We start from the raw sequence: 14008 nt of genomic DNA, 5'->3' as shown, positions 1-14008 counted from the left end.
TCGCATCATCAGCAAACACGAGGGCATATTTCGCTCCCCCAATGGATTGTACGTGGGCTGGGCCCCAAATATCAACCATCACTCGTGCTAAAACCACTTTCTCCGGTACCACATCAGCATCAAATGGCCTTCTTCTCTGGTTTCCCAAAATGCATGGCTCGCACTTTCCCCCAGCACGTTCAGTTTTCGCAATGTTCAGACCATCCACAAGTGTTCGTTTTTCCAACTCGGTGATTCGGTCAACTCCAAGGTGTGCAAACCGCATGTGCCACATTTCAATGGGTACGGCCGCTTCTAGTGATCTCGCTGCGAGGGCAGTATATTCCTCACTACGCATCAACATCCCATTAATTGCGTATAGGTCATTTACCAATGTCGCCATGAACTGGGGTGTCCCTTTCTGGTCTACGAAGGTTGCTTGGCTGCCTCCGAAGGTGACAAACCAACCTTCTTTGTCCAGTCTGCTAATTGAGATTAGGTTGGCGGAGACATCTGGGCAATGGAGGGCCTTGCTGAGGGTAAATACGTTCTGGATACCTGCCACTGTTGACTTCAAGGCTACGGTGCTGATACCTTGTATTTTCAGAGTGGCACCAGCCTTCGACGAAGTTCCAGTTGTTTCACCAAGCGGCATGTAATGGAAAAAGCAGTCTTTGTTTTGGATGAAGTGGGTGGATGCACCAGAGTCCCCATACAACAGTGAGGTGTCTATGAACCCTTGACTAGCATTATTGACCATCATTGTTGACTTCTCTGCTTCCAGTGCCCTTTCAATAGACTTCAAGGTTTTGTCATCGATGATTGTGCTCAATGCGGTGACATTGGTGTATATGGAGCCTGCCTCAGATGATGACGCGGTGGCTAGGTTTGTGGAACCAGGAATGGGTGCGTCCCGTTTCCCTTTCCACCAGGGGGGATATTGACCCTGTCTCCCTCCCCCTAGTTTTCAGCACTCGTCGAGGGTATGACCCAGTCCTTTGCAACTCTCATTGGCCATGTGAGATTTGTCGGACCTAGGTGCTGCACCTTTCTTTGAGGATAAGCTTTGCACTTGTAGGGTTAGCACTTGGATCAATGCTTGGAGTGCCTGTACGGTGGACTCCTGTGTAGATGAGGGGCTGCTAACAGAGTTCTGTCCGACTACTCATTCGCCATGGGCAATAAGACGTGTGATAATGACCGTGAGGTTGTTCTTGGCATAGAGCATGCTGACGACGGGGTCCCAAGTCTCGGGGAATGAGTCTAGCAGAGTTGTCTTGAAACTTTTGTCGTCAATGCCTGCTCCAGCGTCGTTGGCCTCCTTTTGGAGCTTTCACATCCTTTCAATATACCCTCCATCGCCGCTGACCTTTTCCCCGTCTTGGTATTTCACGGCTTTCAATGTCTTTTCCCTATGGTTGCGGATTAGGTCTGAGTATGCGCCATAATCAGTCTTGAGTACTTCCCAGGCCATGTGGGATGGTTTGTGAGAGTCGATTCTGACGCCAAATACGTCCTTCACATTGCGAATGATTGAGGCAAGTGCAATGCTCTTGCGTTGGGCGTATTCCAGTGAGTTCAGGGTAAGACTATTGATGGGGGTTGCTGGTAATGGTGCAAGTGTGGCACCAGGGATTGCAACCTTGTTCTCCCAGTAATTGACGAGGCCTCGAGTGTTTCCTTCAGTCATCATGACCATTTCAAAGGTTGCCCAGTTCTCGCCATTGAATTTCTCGTCGTCGTCGAGTTTGATGGGGAGAATATGGTGAGAGGAGGTCGTCATGATAGGGGGTGTATGGAGTTCAGTATGCACAGTCTGTGCGGATTATTGAGTCTGTTCGGTAGTACGTGTGTGTTGTTGACTAGGAGGGATGAGCACGGGAGCCCAGAACCTGTTAAGATAACAACAGCTCAGTCAGTCACACAAAGATGTAGTGAACAGCTGTATTAAGTATGCTACCTGTTAAGATAACAACAGCTAGATGAGTGTAGCGTAAGAAATAGGTAGTGGATGATAATATGAATGGTATACGCACCTCAGTCAGTCACACAAAGATGTAGTGAACAGCTGAGGTGTGTAGAGGGGCAAACACCATAGTTATAAGGATCAGGAGAAAGGAGGTATAGTCTAAATATAGTAAGTAGGAACATCGAATGAGAAATAATGAGAATACTGGTAGGGTAGGCTGAATCCTCGACAATATCAGTGCCCTATCCTAAGACCTCTCTAATACTTTTGTGAAGGGACTATTTCCAAATCATTCTAGCCATTTAGAATATCTTATCGACGAGCTTGCAAAACCAGGTGCTGACCGTTCAAGCCAGTTCATATCACCTCCATGAAACAATGAAAGGGACAATTACCTCGACATCTACTTCAGTTTCGTATTGAACACTGCAGATTCGTTGCAGACCAGCATTAGGCATGAAACCCCAGAATCAATCTATTCTCATATCCTGTTCTTCATCAGTTACATCTTGGGGAAGATTTGGCAAGATAATATGTTACGGTTTATTCATTTTCTTTTCATTTTCATTTTTCATTTTCCTTTTCTTACATTTCTCGCTTATGATATATGCTTCTCTTGTACGAGCGCAATGGACTCATTCCCACAGTACTATTATTAGGCCATACATCGTGTATTTAAGTAGAGCCTCAGCTGGCCTAAACCCCAGCTTCGGCTAAGGTTTAATCTACCCAACTCGAACTCCATGTTTCACGTCTATCTAAGTTTGCTCCTGCTCATTCCATACAGACTTAGGCCTGCGAGTGTATTGATCCACCGAAGTGCGAGTGGTGATCCTTGCTTGATCTAGTTTGTAGAGTTGGTGGCTAACATTTAGCCGAAGCTCGATATACATCGCCCAGTGCCACGTCAGAGAACGAACACTGCCCAACAATCTTGAAAGTTATAGTCTCCAGCTAGACCGAACAATCACTAGGCTGCACTTAGATGATTGTCAGTGCCCATCAATCCGTTAGGCTCAAAGCAAAAAAAACTCCTACCATATCGCTTGACCAGAGAGGTCACCGCCGTATGCTCGAGAGGACAGTTTCGTGACTGTTAGCATATCGCGGGTGGACCAACAGAAAGGCGTTCCACACCTACCATTCAAACTGTTAATCATTATCACAATCCTTCAGCTGGCCGTGGTAGCAGTAATCATACTGCTTATCATAACCAGCTCTCTCCTCCCAGAACTGATAGTCACTCTGCTCATTGTGACCGTCGGACTCTTCATCGATTAAAAATTCCAGTGCCTATGCCATTGGTGGAACTGTTACCTACAGTCACAGTGGCATTTGGACTTCTAGCTGTAGCACTCTTTGCAATTGCTCTCAGGCAGTTGTATCAGTGTTGCACCTGAGCACGTAGGGCACGACTTCCATTCCATTACGTTCCACATCTCCCAATCCCATATCCAGTAGTTCTGTACCCGCACATCCCAGTGCAACCAACCCTTCATGATGGACGACCCATCACACCCAGAGGAGAATCCTCAGATTCCGGGGAGTCTTCCCCAACACCCAGAGCAGCCTCCATCGACATCACAGACATATGAGGAATCAATCTCGGAGACAGCGATGCTCCCGTATCAGGCATCATCGACCTCCCTCCCATTGGAGGAGAAGAAGGAGGGCATATGGTTGAGGGCGAAGAAAGCAATGACGCCCTTACCGAGTTCGAAAGGATCCGCATCCAAGACCTCCTCGATGGCGTCCCGGCGGAAGAAGGGGATGACACCTATTCTGGAAATGGGGGGTGAACCTCATTTGACCTCGATGCAGAAGCAGACACCAGGGAGTACTTCCGCAGAGACGACCTTGCAGAAGATAGCGGAGAACTTGGCCTTGGGGCCTCCGCCGCAACTACCACCAGTCCAAATGCTGCAATCCCCTATGACGGAAGAATTGCGCCTGGTGGCGGAAGAGAGTGGCAAGGGATCCCTGTGGCGTGGTACCCCGCAACAAGTTGGGTCTTCGCCCGGGAAGAAACTCCTGTGGCCGGAGTATCAACCCAAGCTGCAGGGCCCGAGGACACCCCCATCACGAGGACCATTACCCTCCCCACCGAAACCGAGCAGTGTATCTGGGACACCATTGAGTCATTCAACCTGGATACCGAGGAAGCTCACCCCGATCCAGCACCCAATGACGTTGGAGGAAGTACCTCCGCCAATGAATTCTCCGGAGTCCCCCATTTCACCCCATCAGTCATGCCAAGAGCTTTTGCAACCCCTGTCCCCTTCAATCAGCGTCCGTGGACTGATGAGTACAACATGCTCATCCAGTCCAACTTCAACCCTGTCGCTGCCAGGCTCACCCCAGAGGGAGAGGCCAGAATGGACAGAGCAAGAACGAGCAGTGCACGCACCCGAAATGCGGAGCGACGAGCCATACGAGACCTCCCATTTAACCTTCCCCTTGAGCCAGACACCACCGACACAGAGGCACTCCGAAGAATTGGAACCGTGGAGCTTCGACTACGAGAAGCTGCCCGAAGAACAACCGACCTCGAGTGCCTCGAAGAGGTGAGAGAGGATTACCTCTTTGAGGTCCTCGATGAGGACTGCTCCGATCTTTCCGAGTGGAGATGGAGACAGATCCAAGAACAAAGGCGGAGACAACAAGAAGGAGAACCCCTCTGGGCAACCAGAGGAAGCAGGCAGTGGGATGCCGAAGAGGCTGCCCAATTCCACGATAATCAATGAGGTAATGGCGGACATCAAGAGGGTCCTCAGTAGGGCGGTACAATACGTACCACCCTCTTTGGGACTCCTAGGATGGGAAGCAATGTACGAGCTCATTGCGGAGGACATGGTGCAAGACCCCCATTGGCTCCTTTCAGAAGCGGGAGAGGACTACCTTGATGCAAAAAGTGATGGAGACATGTTTCTCATGAAAAACATCGTTGAGGTGGATGCCTGGCATTGAGCTGCGATCATCTGGAATCTGTGCAACCCCCAGTACCCACGCCCAGGATGTGAGGCATACCAGTGACCAGCACAGATGCCTCACCCACTGGAGACCCAAGGGTTCTATGCTGCAGGCGGAGGGACGGACCAAGGCTTTGCGGAAGACGAAGGGGCGGGACTGTCCAACATTGATAAGGGGAAAGGTTCCACCGTTCCCCCCATGCAAAAACCACCGATAGGACCACCACCCCTGCTCTTGCAAAATCCAGGGGGATACCCGTCTCCTGGACATAATCCTAGACTCCGATCATTGCCGAGGCCACCCAACCCGCCGATTCCTCCAATGCCACCCTCACCGCCGGCTCCTATCCCAGAATGGCAACTGGCTCCCAGCACCCCAAACCTCTGGAACGACGTAAAGCCCAAGTTGATAACTCAGCCTGAGTATTTCACCGGAGTATCATCAGATATTACCCGGTACCTTCATCACTGTGAACTGTACTTCCAGGTGTTCCCAGCGTACTACACTCTCAATGACCGCGATCAAAACCCTTATCGAATCACCTTTGCCCAGTCCTATGTATGCGGGGATGCCCAGAAATGGTGGGGCGATCAATACTACCGATATCGAGATGAACGGGGGCACTGGAGATTGCTGTCATGGACGGAGTTTATGGGGAATCTCACCACAAGGTTCTGAGAGGTAGCGGAAATAGCAATATGGAAGCAACAGTGGAGGAAGCTCCGACAAGTGGACTTCAAGTCAGCCATCAAGTTCTTCGTGAAGTTCGAAGAATTGGCCCACAAGTGCGAAGAGTTCAGAGATGAAAAACAGATGTTTGAAGCCGTCGAGGCCGCAGTATGACCGACGGTCAGGACAACCATCATGCACGGGGACAACGTGCGTCCCACCACCTATGCCGAGTGGAAGAGGCAGATTGAAAGGATCGACGCCAACTACCGGTACAGCCTAGCCCAGGGTCAAGGCAATAAGTCCTCCCTGAACCAATCTGGTTCGGGTCGAGGCAACCAAAATCAATCATCACAGAAGCCCGGAGGATCTGGGGGTTCTGCCGACAAAAAGGATGCCACGGGTGTGACATATGGAGGGGCAGGGCAGCCGATGGAAATTGATAAGCTGCGAAGCGAGAAGTGATGTTTCAAGTGCGACAATACCAGGTGGAGCCGGGACCATAAATGCCCAACGGACAAATCGAAGTGGATCCCCGTCAAGCTGCCCCCTCGCAAAAAGATACCTGCCCAACGACTTCGACAGTTACTCGCCGAGGCAGAGAAAGAGGAGAATGGAAAGGACACAAAGATCGAGGAGGTGAAGGACGATAAGTCATCAAAAGACGAGCTGGCATCAAAATAAGTGATTCGACGGCGTCAGCAAAGGACTTAGTTTCATCTGGTGCATGCTCTCCTGCTAGTCAGGCTCATTCTGTATATGTAGGTACTCCATACGAACAATATACCAACCTTTTCGCCATGTTAACCATAGAAAAAACTAAGGAAGAAGAATCGCCACACGCCTACAGCATAGGAGGGGATTTCCGCTGCTCCACGCAGTCTGCATCTAGCAATGAACCCCGAGGGGCTGTCCTACCTCAGGAACCCCCGCTTGGCAGCAAGGGGAAAGTTCTGGATGCAACAGAGAGGCCCCCATGCCAGAGTCAGACTGGGCCCAGTCGCCCTGGCCAGGAAGGACGGTCGCTAACCCCGTCCATTGCTCCTACCCTGATTGTAGCAGCGGTCAGCGTTGGAAATGCAGCTGAGGCCGGGAACCTGAAGGACCACCTCCACTCAGTAGCCACACAAATGCAGAATGTGGCAGCAAAAGGTGGAGACCCGTCAGGGGAGCCAACATGTGTGCGTCCACGAAGGGTGACCAGAAGTACCACCGGGTTTGAGGGTAAGAAAATGGATACCGTGGAGGTTACAATGCCGAGCACAAGCACCCTTGGCCAGGGCCAAACCCAGGGCAGCGAGCCCTCCTCCACTGCCTCATTGAACAGCGACCAAATGCCACCTAAGGGCCCTTTTCAGCCCGGTGACCAAATGCTGCCTCGAGGACAAGCACAAGGCAAGGGCAACCCGGTGACAGTGGAAGAGGTTCTAGATGAGGAAGCCCACTTGCAGTCTGACATTCCGGTGGTGAACCCCAAAGGGAAGTCTCGTGTGACCCCTGTACTGGAAACAGCATCCAAAGCCAAGCGGGCTGTTATCGACATGTACTATGAGCCGTTTGGCGTGCACTGGACCCGTCGAGCACTAAGACTGGCCACTGATGGACCAGCCATCTGCGCGGTTCTAAACAGCTGGATACATCCACAACGACGGAAGGAGGTGAATGTCGACCTAGGAGGTCAATTGATGGAGCAAGAGGAAACAGCAGCTGAGGCAAGGAATCGATGGGAGTGGATGGAAGATTTGAAAAAACCCCCGATGTACATACGAGGGAGAAAAGGACATAATGTATCCATTAATGTGCACCTGGAGATGCTGGACACCAAAGAAACCCACGCCGTGAAGGCGCTGGTAGATAGTGGGGCCACCGGAAGCTCCATCAATCGCCACTGGGTAGCCCAACATGGAATTAACCTTAAAAAGGTGGCCCGACCCATCCCGGTTTATAATGCTGATGGCACCAGGAATAAAGGAGAGGATATCACGGAATATGCTGAAGTGTGATTACGTATTGGTGATCACACCAAACGAATCGACCTGGCCATAGTGGACCTAGGAACCACACCCCTGTTCCTAGGCCATGATTGGCTAAACAAGCATAATCCTCTCATTGACTGGAACACGGGAGCAGTAACCTTGGCCTGCTGCACTTGCAGGAAAATTCCCTTCCACCTCCCGGACACAGACCCATCGGCATGATGGGAGGAGTATGAAGAAGGGGACACGATCTTGGTAATAGACTTTGAAGAAGCTTTTCATGTACGCACCATGGGGACCAAAGCTAATGAATTGGCAGCTCAGGCTAATGCCAAGAAAGCCACGAAGTCTTTCGAAGAGATAGTCCCGGAGGAGTACTGTGGATTCAAAGACGTTTTTGACAAAGAAAACTTCGATGAGCTACCTCCACGGAAACCGTGGGACCATGCCATCGAACTAATTCCCAATGCCTCTGCCAATCTAGACTGTAAAGTCTATCCTTTGAACCCTACCGAACAGGAGGAACTTGATAAATTCCTGGATGAGAACTTGTCTACAGGTCGTATCCAAGCCTCGAAATCCCCCATGGCATCGCCATTCTTCTTCGTTAAAAAGAAGGATGGAAAGCTTCGTCCAGTACAAGATTACTGCAAGCTTAACGAAATGACCATCAAAAATCGTTATCTGTTACCGCTTATTGGAGAATTGATGGACAGGCTCAAACGCGCCAAGTACTTCACTAAACTAGATGTATGGTGGGGATACAACAATGTTAGGATTAAACAGGGAGACAAGTGGAAGGCAGCATTCCAAACCAACTGTGGGCTCTACGAACCCCTGGTTATGTTTTTCGGACTCACCAATTCCCCTGCTACTTTCCAGTGGATGATGAACGACATTTTCAAGGATCTCATCGCCACTGGGGAAGTATCCATCTATTTAGATGACATCCTCATCGCCTCCAAAACCAAAGCAGAACATCAACGAATCATGCGAAAAGTGCTACAGATACTTCGGGAAAACCACCTATTCCTTAAAGCCAAAAAATGCGAGTTCGAAGTGGAAGAAACTGAATATCTGGGGGTCATCATAAGTGAAGGGAAGATTCGCATGGACCCAGTCAAGATCACTGGGTTACTAGATTGGCCGGTACCCTGAAGGAAACAGGAACTCCAGTCATTCTTGGGGTTCTGTAACTTTTATCGATGATTTATTCGCAACTACAGCAAGCACGTTAAACCTCTCACCTTGTTAACTGGGAAGGTGGAATGGAAATGGGGAAAGGCACAAGAGGAAGCCTTCGATAAGCTCAAAGAGCTTTTCAAGGAAGATGTGGTTCTGGCTATCCCCCTTGACCATGGGAAATTTTGAGTGGAAGCGGACTCCAGCGAAGGAGCAATAGGGGCAGTACTATCCCAACAGCAGGACGACAAGTGGCGCCCCATAGCGTTTCTGTCCAAATCGTTAACCACTACGGAATGAAACTATGAGATTTACGACAAGGAGTTGCTTGCCATCATGATCGCCCTCGAGGAATGGTGCCACTATCTTATGGGGGCGTGGGAAGACTTTGAAATCTGGACCGACCATTCTAACCTCCAGTACTTCCGCAAGCCTCAGAAGTTAAATTGATGGCAAGCCTGCTGGGTTACCGAGTTGGCGAAGTATCAGTTCACACTTCACCACAAACCGGGGGCCCAGAACTGCAAAGCGGACCTCTTGTCTAGACGAGCAGACCATGATCAGGGGAAGGAGGACAATCAAGATATTGTGGTACTTAAGGCGGAGCATTTCAGGGCCCTAAAGATGCCTACCATGGAGGACCTCCACAAAAGGATTAAAACGGCCACCCATGACCCTCGGAAGTGGGATCGGGGCATCTCTGATTCCCTTAACCACGAAAAGGGGGTCACCCGAGCCGAAGGCTTACTCTGGTACGACGGTCACACCTATGTGCCTATAGATCGCCGGCTACAGGGCGAAATCATTGCCCTCAAACACGACCACGTTACAGCTGGGCACCCAGGTATCGAAAAGACCAAAGAACTCATTCTTCGAGATTACTGGTGGCCCAAGATGCACTGGGATGTAGAGGCCTATGTAAAGGGATGCGAGGTCTGTCAACGAACCAAGGCCAATTGTCACCCGAAGAAAGCCCCACTGCATCCCAACAAAGTGCCACAAAGTCCCTGGACCCATGTGTTGGTGGATATGATCACTAAATTACCCAACTCACAGGGTCATGATTCCATCCTGGTCCTAGTAGACCGATTTTCTAAAGCCATCATTCCTATCCCTTGTACTGAGGGACTCACCTCTATGGACTTCACAAAAATTCTTTGCGACCACATCTATGTGCCGTATGGGGTGATGCCAAAAAAGATAATCTCTGACCGAGGAGCAGTATTTGTTTCCAAGTTCATGAAAGAATTCTATGTGCTACTTAAAGTGGAAGGAAACCCTTCTACCGCCTACCACCCGCAGACCGACGGGCAGACCAAACGGGTCAATCAAGAGATTGAAAAATATCTCAAAATGTTCGTAAACTCTCGACAAGACGATTGGAGTGATTGGCTACCACTGGCAGCCTTCACCCATAATAACCGACAACACTCTTCTACTGGATATTCACCGTACAAGGTTATCTTTGGAAGGGACGGAGAGGTTATAACTCGAACCTGTCCCATGGGGGTAGTACCGGCAGCATCAAAATTGGTGGATGGGATACAAGAGGTACAAAAAGGGGCGAAACAAGCATTGGAAAGAGCAGCGGATGCCATGAAAAAGTCCTATGACAAGCATAAAATGCCAGCGGTGGAATACCAGCCAGGGGATCGGGTGTGGCTAGATGCCACTCATCTACACTTACCTCGACCTACCAACAAACTCGGTGATCGATGGGTGGGCCCATTTATGATCGTGTCGAAGAAGGGGGCATCTGCATACAAACTAAGACTACCCCCTAAATGGAAGATTCACAACCGGTTCAACGAGTCGATCCTCACTCCGTACATCGAACCGGTATACGAGAACCAACCTCGTCCAGAACGACCTCCACCAGAGCTTATCGATGAAGAGGAAGAATACGAAATCGAAGAGATTGTCGAGCAGAGAGACAGGGTCATGGGACGTGGTCAAAAACGCCACACGATAACCGAATACCTAGTAAAATGGAAGGGATACCTGATGGAAGAGAACTCCTGGGTAAAACGATCAAATATGGCTAACGCGGAGGATTTGGTTAAGGAGTATGAAGCCCACATTCAAAAAGTTCAATGGGAAGTTAACAGTCGTGGAAGAACAGTGGGGGTTGACAACAAAGTACCACCTAACGATCTGGCTACATACCATGAACCGGACACTCCGTGCGTCACCGACATTGAAACCGTGTATTCGTCCCAATGCTCGGCTCCGCGACACTCCGATACCCAACAAGACTCTTATCCCTCTTCTCCTTCGCCATCTGCTCTCGATGTCTTAGCCCAAACCTGGCATCCCGCATTCAATCCAGAACTCGAACCTGACTTCCTATGAAACAAGTGGCCTACCGTTGATGAGCCTAAACTTCCATGGCAATGGCAAAAACCAAAACTCTAGAGGAGTTCACGGCAAATGGCGTGTAGCGGCAATAAAGGCTTTGTTGTTGTGCGAGTGTTTCGGTGCACCTCTGTGCGATGAATTCCTCAAGAACGCAAGTATACACTGCGACTTTTCAGTCAGCAAAGTAGTACCCTTAACGATCGAGTACTAGAAAATGTTGGCTGTAAGCCGGGAAGGGTCTCGATAGATGAGAAGGAATGGAATCCGGTATAACTGGGAATACCGGCAAACCATGAATGAAGTGATGGCAATTTAACTAGTAAAAGCCGTGGGCGATGTTGACGAAATTAGAGAAAATGCTGTCAAAGAGCAATACCGTTGGCAAGATAACAAATACCATGACGGCAAGAGACAAAGACTGTAGTCGAGAAACGAGAAATGGGTGGTAAAACAAAGATAAGACAAACTGGCGATGATATGAGGGGGAACTAGTGATGGCAAAACGATGGCTGGGACTGGACTGGACTGAAACTGAAACTATACTGAGGTTAACAACGGCAAAACGAAACTGATACTAATCCTGAGTCTACACGGAGACTATCCTATACTGAAACTGACGGCAAGATACCAAATACCGTGACTGATGATCCTATACTGAAGCTGTTGACCGAAATTCCGTGACAGATGCTGCTGGCGTGTTAGCCACTAACTCAAATCGACTTAGATCGTACTAAGGCCGCTACTCGCACTTCGGTAGACGACGCTCAGCAAGTCAAAGACGACGGAAGTCGATGGGACAAGTAGTCACGAAGAACGGAGTTCGATATTAGGTAGAATAAACCTTAGCCGAAGCTGGGGTTTAATCCAGCTGAGGCTCTACTTAAATACACGTTGAGTAAACTAAAAATAGAACGTCCGATCAGAACCGCAGTTCCACAGTAACATAGTAAGCATGAATGCGTAAGAAAAAGAAAAGAAAAGAATAAACCGTAACATTACCCCCTCTCTAAGACTCGTTCGTCCCGAATGAGGCATTGCTGTCCTCCCCACTCTCTGCGGATTCACTGTAAAAGGATAGGTCATCGTCATCATCATCTTCGGAGTCGAAGTCCCAGTTTTCGTACACCCGTTGCAGGTTTTCGAGGTCGAGTTTGGAGTCCTCGTCTGGGCTGTCTTCCAGGACTGGTATTCCGTCCGCTTCTTCTTGTGTAACGACTTCTCGTACCGCTATTGATGATGGTGAAATAGAGTGCCTTGGGTTCGTGCACTCGGAGGAGTAGACTGTCTCGATGTCGGTGACACATGGAGTGTCCGGGTCATGGTAAGCCGTTCCGGCGCCTGGTGGGATTTTGTCATCTTTCCCCACCGTCCGTCCGTATTTGTTAACCTCCCAATGAATCCTTTGGAGCCGGGCTTCGTACTCGTTTACGAGTTCCTCCGCGTTGGCCATATCCGAACGTTTGACCCACGAGTTTTCCTCCCTCGGGTATCCTCTCCATTTCACTAGATATTCAGTTATCGCGCGACGAGTTCGTCCGCGACCTACTACTTTGTCCCGTTGTTCTACAATCTCCTCAATTTCGTATTCCTCTTCATCATCGATTAGTTCTGGGGGTGGACGTTCGGGACGTGGCTGGTTTGGGAAGGCTGGGGCGACGTAAGGAGTAAGGAGCGATTCATTGAATCGATTGTGAATTCGCCATCGCGCGGGTAGTTTTAACTCGTAAGCGGAGATCCCCTTTTTCGCGACAATGTCGAAAGGGCCGACTCGTCGATCCCCAAGCTTCTTGGTGGGTCGCGGCAGGTTAAGGTTGGTTGTGTCAAGCCACACCTTGTCCCCCGGTCGGTATTCGATGGCTGCGCCTCTGTGTTTGTCATAGCTCCTCTTCATCACCTCCGCCGCTTTTTCCAGAGAATTCCTCGCTTCCCTTTGGGTCTTTTCGATCTCTTCCACCAGTTTTCCCGCCGCTGGAACCGTTGTTGCTTTCTGAGGTTTCTTAATGACCTCCCCATCTCGCCCGAAAATCACTCGGTAGGGGGAGTATCCCGTGGACGAATGTTGGCGATTATTATGTGTAAACGCCGCGAGTGGTAGCCAATCGCTCCAGTCATCTTGGCGATCGTTGACGAACATTTTGAGATACTTCTCAATCTCCTGATTAACCCGTTCAGTCTGCCCATCGGTCTGAGGGTGGTATGCCATCGACGGGTTTCCTTTAACATGAAGAAGTTGGTAAAACTCTTTCATGAACTTGGAAACGAAGACTGTCCCTCGATCAGATATGACTTTTTCGGGCATAACACCATAAGGCACGTAAACGTAGTCCCTCAGAATTTTAGCGAAAGCCAGGGATGTGAGTTCTTCGGTGCAAGGAATGGGAATGATGGCCTTTGAGAAACGGTCTACTATGACCAGAATGGAGTCGAATCCTTTCGAGTTCGGGAGCTTGGTAATCATGTCGACCGAGATGTGGGTCCAAGGTCGTACTGGTACCTCATTTGGGTGCAGGGGGGCCTTCTTTGGGCGACGATCAGCCTTAGTTCGTTGGCAGACTTCGCAGCCTTTTACATAGGCTTCTATGTCCCTCCGCATGCGTGGCCACCAGTAATCACGAAGTACCAACTCTTTGGTCTTCTCGATTCCCGGGTGTCCAGCTGTGACGTGGTCGTGCTTGAGGGCGATGATCTGCCCTCGGAGGTCTCGATCCACTGGCACGTAAATGCGCCCGTCGTACCACAAAAGGTCCTGCTCGCGGGAAACCCCTTTTTCATGGTTAAGTGAGTCCGAAATGCCCCTGTCCCAATGGCGGGAATCGTGTGTAGCCGCCTTGATTTTCTCGTGTAATTCCTCCGTAGTGGGCATTACTAGGGCCCTAAAGTGTTCCGCCTTGAGGACCACAACGTC

The sequence above is a fragment of the Desarmillaria tabescens genome, assembly GCF_030435595.1.
Source record: "Desarmillaria tabescens strain CCBAS 213 chromosome Unknown EV420scaffold_140, whole genome shotgun sequence".
NCBI classification, from domain to species: domain Eukaryota; kingdom Fungi; phylum Basidiomycota; class Agaricomycetes; order Agaricales; family Physalacriaceae; genus Desarmillaria; species Desarmillaria tabescens.
This window is presented reverse-complemented; position numbering follows the sequence as displayed.